This window comes from Dipodomys merriami, unplaced genomic scaffold (genome assembly GCF_024711535.1).
Source record: "Dipodomys merriami isolate MVZ:Mamm:240054 unplaced genomic scaffold, mDipMer1.0.p SCAF_34, whole genome shotgun sequence".
In the NCBI taxonomy this organism is placed as follows: Eukaryota; Metazoa; Chordata; class Mammalia; order Rodentia; family Heteromyidae; genus Dipodomys; species Dipodomys merriami.
In genome coordinates this window covers 14474002-14481987 of record NW_027204937.1, presented here as the reverse complement: position 1 = coordinate 14481987, position 7986 = coordinate 14474002, and positions in this window count along the sequence as shown.

Here is a 7986-nt window from a genome sequence, read left to right as displayed (position 1 = left end):
TTCAAAATACATTGCAACTATGTATGAAGCTAACATAAGGGATCTCAGCTGAGATGGGTGGGGAGGAAGAAAGCAACAGAGAGGGTTAAAAAAAATAAATAAGGGCTGGGAAGGTGGCTTAGTGGTAGAGTGCTTGCCTTGTATGCCTGAGGTCCTGGGTTCAATTCCTTAGCACCACATAAACAGAAAAAGCCAGAAGTGGCACTGTGCCTCAAGTGGCTGAAGAGCTCAGGGACAGCGCCCAGGCCCAGAGTTCAAGCTCCGTGACTGACAAAAAATAAAATAAAATAAATAAAAATAAATAAAAGCTACTGGGTGCCAGTGGCTCATGCCTGTAATCCTAGCTACTCAAGAGGCTGAGATCTGAGGATCACGGTTCAAAGCCAGCCAGGGCAGGAAAGTCCATGAGACTCTTTTTTTTTTTTTTTTTTTTGTCGGCCGTGGGGCTTGAACTCTGGGCCTGGGCGCTGTCCCTCAGCTCTTCAGCTCAAGGCGAGCCCTCTACCACTTGAGCTACAGCGCCACTTCCGGTTTTCTGGTGGTTTATTGGAGATAGGAGTCTCATGGTCTCTCCTGCCTGGGCTGGCTTTGAACCACGATCCTCAGATCTCAGCCTCCTGAGTAGCTAGGATTACAGGCGTGAGCCACCAGCGCCCGGCTCCATGAGACTCTTATCTCCAATAAACCACCAGAAAACAGGAAGTGGCATGTGGCTCAAGTGGTAGAGCGCTCACCTTGAGCTGTAGAGCTTAGTGAGGGATAGCCTCCAAGCCCAGAGTTCAAGCTCTACACCCAACAAAATAAATAAACTAAAAGCATCCAGGAAAGTAAAACAGGCTCTCTGGGAGGGGTGGATACCAGTGGGAGTGGGAGGACTAACAGAGACTGAGGATGAATATAGTCTATGTAAAGAATGTACTTGCCTAGAACAATGAAGCTTGTTGAAATTGCTTTAACAAGGAGGAGAGAGAAAGGGAGAGTAATGGGGGCGGGGAGGGTTGAGGCTGAATGAGATACATTGTATACAAATGTGGAACTGTCACAATGAACCCCCCTTGTACAACTAATATATGCTGATAAATTCTTAAGCAAGTGCACAACTGAGTAGAACTGGAGCCAAATCTTGAAGAGCGAATGGGATTTAGCATCAAGAGAAAGATATCTAAAATATCTTTCCTGAGTTGAAAGACAAAACCAAATAGAACCATTGGTAGAGGCCAAGGATATAGGTCCGAGTGTGATGTAAAAATGGCCCCTAGAACCCAGGCTCTGTACACCTATTTGAAGCTCTGAACCATCTTTGGTGGAGCAGAGTTAGGAAGTAAAGTGATGCTTTTGTTCCACTTTAGAACTTGGTGTATTTGTGGATATGTATAGGTTGGCCTCTAACCCTTTTTATATTTGTATTTTCATGTTTTATAGGTTTTATGGCTTTTCTAGCTGACCTTGGCAGAACCAGGTTGAAGCCAAATTCTCTGCAGGAGCTCTCCCTGGTGAACAGGAGCTCTCTCTCCTGTCATGGCAGAGCCTTCCAGAATATCTGGGAAGAGTGGTTACTTTCAGCTGCTAATGATACAGGTAGGGTGTTTTCTGACCAACCCAGAAGAACTAAAGGCCAAAAGCCTTATTACTGTTAGTCTACAAACCTACTCTCTCCAGTTGTTTATTCATTCTGTTCTTTCAATTTGTATCCTCAGGTCCAAAGCTCCTTTCCATGACTTAATCCTTTGCTTCTTAATTTCCTCAACTCTGAAATAAGGACAGGAATAAAACCCACATCCAAAGTTAATTATACAGGTGAAATTGAGGCATTTTTTTTTTCACCCAATAGGTAAATTTTAGTGAGCAAATACAGAGTCAGGACTACTTTAAGTGCTAAGGACAGTGGTGAACCCAGGAGCCTACACTCATGGATAGACAGAACTGACAGAACAGTGGAGTAAGTGTGCAGTGGTGGTCAGGAAAGGAACTGGAACATTTTAGCAAGGAGCAGAAGGAGCAAGCCAGACACACTTGGGAGAACAGGGAAGTAGAGGAAAGAGCTGGGGGAGGAGCTATCTAGGGAGAGGGTGCTTGGGGGATTGTGGGTAGTCAGTTAAATGGACTTGGCTTCTCTCCAAAAGGAGCTGGGAAGTCTTTTGATGGCTTGAAGAAGAGAAGTAACATGATCTGGCTTGTAGTATTAAAGAGTCCCTCTCTGCTGTAGTGCTGAGACTGCAGGGGGCAGGGGCAGAAGCAGACAATTAGGAGGCCAGAGCAATTATCCTATTCAGGTTACAGATGGTTGGGACCAGGGTGCTGGGATCAAGGGCAGAATTCTGGATCTATTTTGGAGGCTGATCACAATGGTGCCCATGTTAATGTCAAAGCTCAATTGTAAAATAAATGGAATGTCCTCAAAATTTATTTATTTATTTTTTGTCCTCAAAATTTAAAAGCCATGTGTTATAAAAGATACCACAAAAAAGGAGAAAAGACAACCTACTGGGGGAAAAATACTTACAAAGCTTATATCTGATAAAGGACTTATATCCAGAATATATAAAGAAACTGCAACTCAATAATAATAGTAATAATAATAATTCAAACAACTCAATTTAAAGATGGACAAAAAGATTTGAATAGACATTATACAAAAGAGGATAGATGAATGAATAATAAGCACACAAAAAGATGTTCAACATCATTAGTCATTAAGGAAATGCAAATCATAACCACAAACGAGACATTACTTCACGCCCACTGGAATAGTTATAATCAGAAAGATAGGCAATACCAAATGCTGGCAAGACTGGAGAAATGGAAATCCTAATGTATTGTTAATGATGACACACTAGAAGAGTTTGGCAGTTCCTTAAAAAAAGATAAAACATAAATTTACTACACCAACCCAGTGATTACACCGCACTCTAAATATCTATCCAAAGTTATCTATAAAAAAAAAATGCAACACATCCACACAAAGATTTGCACATAAACATTCAAGCAGCACTATTCATAATAGCCCCAAACTGGAAACCATCCAAATGTCAATCAATAGTACTATGGGATACTATTCAACAATAAAAAGGAAGGAAACACTGGTGCATGCTGCAACATGGGTGAATCTCAAAAATGTTGTGCTCACTGAAAAGAAGCCAGACACAACAAAAGACCACATATTATATGGCTCTATTTATATGAAACATCCACAGAAGGCAAATCCATAGACAGTAAATTCTTAGGTTCTTGGGCTTGGGGAATAGAGATTGATTGTGACTGTAAGGTCTGCACAGGGACATTTCCCTACGTCTTGTAGAAGTTTCTGCCCAGTATCTGTTACCTAGGTAACTGGCAGACATGGAAGCAGTCACCTTCCCCTCCTGCTAGGTCACATCCTGGGCCACCTCTGGTCACATGCCTCCCATATGACTTAGGAGGGTCCCAAACCCTGAGGTCCCATCCAGATCCAGTGTGGCCACACATTTCCCCCACCTGGCCACACCTCTTCCAGGGACTCTTCCTGTCCCTGGCCTAAATAAGTCCTGGCCCAGGGGTGGTTCATCCCCCATTCCTTTTCAGCCATGCCTCTCCACCATGCACAGCAGGGGTGGCAGTTCAGTAAATAGATTTCTTTCCCTGCCTGAATAGCGCGTGATGTTCTCTGCATCAGCTACCTAATGAAACCTACCTCTTTAATATACCATACAGTGACTAGAGACAAGTGATTGTAACTAGGCACAAGGTGATGTGTGCTTTTTTAAAATTAAGTTTAGCCAGGCCCTGGTGGCTCACACCTGTAATCCTAGCTACTCAGGAGGCTGAGTTCTGAGGATCATGGTTCAAAGCCAGCTTGGGCAGGAAAGTCTGTGAAACTCTTATCTCCAATAAAAACCACCAGAAAACTGGAAGTGGTGCTGTAGCTCAAGTGGTAGAGTGCTCGCCTTGAGCTGAAGAGCTAAAGAGCTGAAGGACAGCACTCAGGCCCAGAGTTCAAGCCCCATAATCAACATAATAAATAAAATAAGTTAAGTTTAATTTTTTATTGTTATTATAAAGGTAATGTCTATCACCTTTTTGTCCATCCTGGGGCTTAAACTCAGAGCCTAGGTGCTATCCCTGAGCTTTTTTCACTCAAGACCAGCATTCTACCACTTTGAGCCACAGCACCACTTCTAGTTTTCCAGTGGTTAATTGGAGATCAGAGTTGCATGGGGATATACAAATCATGTCGAAAACGAACTTTACAACTTTGGTGGGGGGGGGGGGGGAGGATTGGGTGGGGGCGGGGGAGGATGGGAAGGGATGGGAAGGGGAAACAAAGGAGGAGGCTACAATGCTTGATAAGAAATATACTCATTATCTTGCCCCATGTAATTGTAACCCCTCTGTACAGTATTTTCACAATAAAAATAAAATAAAATAAAAAAGACTTGCATGGGGCTGGGAAGGTGGCTCAGTGGTAGAGCGCTTGCCTTGCATGCATGAGGCCCCAGGTTCAATTCCTCAGCACCACATAAGCAGGAAAAAAACCAGAAGTGGCGCTGTGGCTCAAGTGGTAGAACATTAACCTTGAGCTGAAGAGCTGAGGGACAGTGCCTAGGCCCAGAGTTCAGGCCCCATGACCAACCAAAAAAAAAAAAAAAAGAGTTGCACAGATTTTACTGCCTAGGCTAGCTTTGACCCAGGATCCTTAGATCTCAGCCTACTGATTACCTAGGATTACAGCTGTGAGGTAGCGGCACCCAGTATGAGTAATTTCTTTTGGACATTGTCACCCCTTCCTTTCCTCTCTGTTTTTCCCTCCTGTCTCCATGCACAAGTTGTATAGTTCATTTTCAACATAGTATCTGGTGAGTGCCTTTGCTACATTTTTTTTTTTTTTTTTTTTTTGTCGGCCGTGGGGCTTGAACTCTGGGCTTGGGCGCTGTCCCTCAGCTCTTCAGCTCAAGGCGAGCGCTCTACAACTTGAGCTACAGCGCCACTTCCGGTTTTCTGGTGGTTTATTGGAGATAGGAGTCTCATGGTCTCTCCTGCCCAGGCTGGCTTTGAACCGCGATCCTCAGATCTCAGCCTCCTGAGTAGCTAGGATTACAGGCGTGAGCCACCAGCGCCCGGCCATTGCTACATTTTTTTTACCCTTTGTCTCTCCATTTCTTTTTCTTTCTTTTCTTTTTTTTTTTTTTCCTTTCTGGTCATGGGGCTTGAACTCTGGGCCTGGGCACTGTTCTTGAGTTTTTCAGCTCGTGGTTAATGCTTTACCACTTGAGCCACAGTGCCACTTCCAGTTCTCTCGTGGTTAATTGGAGATGAGTCCCATGGACTTTCCTGCCCAGGCTAGCTTTATATTGTGATTCTCAGATCTTAGCCTCCTGAGTAGCTAGGATTACAGGCTTGAGCCACTGGTGCCTGGCTATCCCTTTTATCCTCCCCAAAACAGATAAATGAACAAACAAGACAAATAGCAAACAAAACAGCAACAAAGAAAAAAAAAAAGTTCTTGCTCAAGCCTATAATCCTACCTACTGAGGAGGTTGAGATCTGAGGATTGCAGTTCAAAGCCAACCCGGGGAAGGAAAGTCCTTGAAACTCTTAGCTCCAATAAAAACAACTAGAAGGGGCTGGGAAGGTAGCTCAGTGATAGAGTGCTTGCCTTGCATGCATGAAGCCCTGGGTTCAATTCCTCAGCACCACAAAAGCAAAAAGAAAAAAGCCAGAAGTGGCGCTGTGGCTCAAGTGGTAGAGCGCTAATCTTGAGCTGAAGAGCTGAGGGACAGAGCCCAGGCCCGGAGTTCAGGCCCCACGAATGGACCCAAAAAAAATAAAGATAAAAATAAAAAAATAAAAACCACTAGAAAACTGGAAGTGGCACTGTGTCTCAAACAGTAGCATGCTCGCCTTGAGCTGAAGAGCGCAGGGACAGTGCCCAAACCCAGAGTTCAAGCCCCAGGAACAACCAAAAAAAACAACAACAACAAAAAAAAACCCTCTCATTTCCATTTCATGGAGTTCACTTCAATAAATATGTTATATGATCAGATGCAGATAGTCATTGTGCCTTTGTTTTCCTCCCCTAAGAATAGGTGAGGGGTTTTACTGAGGTGAAGGAAATGTTCCAAACTGGATTGAGTAAATTTTGTAAATTTTTTTAAAATTGTTAAATAATTAGAGCCTTAAAAAGAAAATGGGGAGGCTGGGCGCCAGTAGCTCACACCTGTAATCCTAGCTACTCAGGAGGCTGAGATCTGAGGATCATGGTTCAAAGCCAGCTGGGGCTGGAAAGTCTGTAAGATTTTTTTTGGGGGGGTCTGGTCGTGGGGCCTGAACTCTGGGCCTGGGCACTGTCCCTCAGCTCTTCAGCTCAAGGCTAGCGCTCTACCACTTGAGCCACAGTCCCACTTCCGGCTTTTTTCTTTTTACTTATGTGGTGCTGAGGAATTGAACCCAGGGCCTCAGGCATGCAAGGCAAGCGCTCTACCTCTGAGCCACCTTCCCAGCTCCAAGTGTGTTTGTTATTTTTGAAATAGGTTTACACTTCATGCCTTGTCTGACCTTGACTCTGATCTTCCCATTTGTACTTCCCTGAGTGGCTGAGATGACGCGAGTACACCTTAACATCCAGCAATTGATTGAGATGGAATCTTGATTAGTTTATTTTTGGCCTGAGCTTGACTGTATTTGAGATCCCCTTTCTTAGCTCCAGGCTTCCCATCCCTTAACCTAGGATTGTAGGCTTGAGCCAGTATGAGTGCTCTCTGTCTCTGTCTCTCTCTGTTGTAACAAACTTAGTTTTTTTTCCCAGAAAGTACATGTCCAGGGCTGGGAAGGTGACTCAGTGGTAAAGCGCTTGCCTTGCATGCTTGAGGCCCTGAGTTCGATTCCTCAGCACCCATAAGCAAAAAAAAAAAAAAAGCCGCAAGTGGTGTTGTGGCTCAAGTGGTAGAGCACTAGCCTTGAGCTGAAGAGCTGAGGGACAGCGCCCAGGCTCAGAGTTCAGGCCCACGACCAGACCCAAAAAAAACAAAACAAAACAAAAAAAAAAACAGAAGGTACATGTCCAGTCCTGGGATATCACCATAAATTAATAACATCATAAACCCATACCAGCCAGGCGCTGGTGGCTCATACCTGTAATCCTAGTTACTCAGGAGGCTGAGATCTGAGGATTGTGGTTCAAAACCAGCCTGGGTAGGAACACCCGTGAGATTCTCATCTCCAATTAGCCACCAAAAAACTGGAAGTGGCACTATGGCTCAAGTGGTAGAGTGTGCTCACCTTGAGCTGAAGAGCTCAGGGACAGCTCCCAGGCCCAGAGTTCAAGACCCATGACTGACAAAAATAAGTAAACCCAGGGCTGGGAAGGTGGCTCAGTGGTAGAGCACTTGCCTTGCATGCTCAAGGCCCTGGGTTCGATTCCTCAGCACCACATAAGCAAAAAGAAAAAAGCCGGAAGTGGCGCTGTGGCTCAAGTGGTAGAGCGCTAGCCTTGAGCTGAAGAGCTGAGGGACAGCGCCCAGGCCCAGAGTTCAGGCCCCACGACCGGACCCAAAAAAAAAATTAAAAAAAAAATAAGTAAACCCATACTGTTCTATGTTATATCTCTTTTAGGCCAACTTTGTTTATTTTTAGCTAGTCCTGGGACTTGAACCCAGGGCCTGGGCATTGTCCCTGAGCTTCTTTTGCTCAAGGCTGGCACTCTACCACTTGAGCCACAGTCCCACTGCTGTCTTTTTCTGCTTATTTGGTACTGAGGAATCGAACCTAGGGCTTCATGTATGCTAGGCAAGCACTCTACCATTAAGCCACATTCCCAGACCCTTGGGCAACATTAATACACTTTTTTTTTTTTGTTAGTCATGGGGCTTGAACTCTGGGCTTGGGGGCTGTCCCTCAGCTCTTCAGCTCAAGGTTAGTGTTCTACCACTTGAGCCACAGTGTCACTTCCGGTTTTCTGGTGGTTTATTGGACATAAGAGTTTCACATACTTTCCTGCCCAGCCTGGCTTTG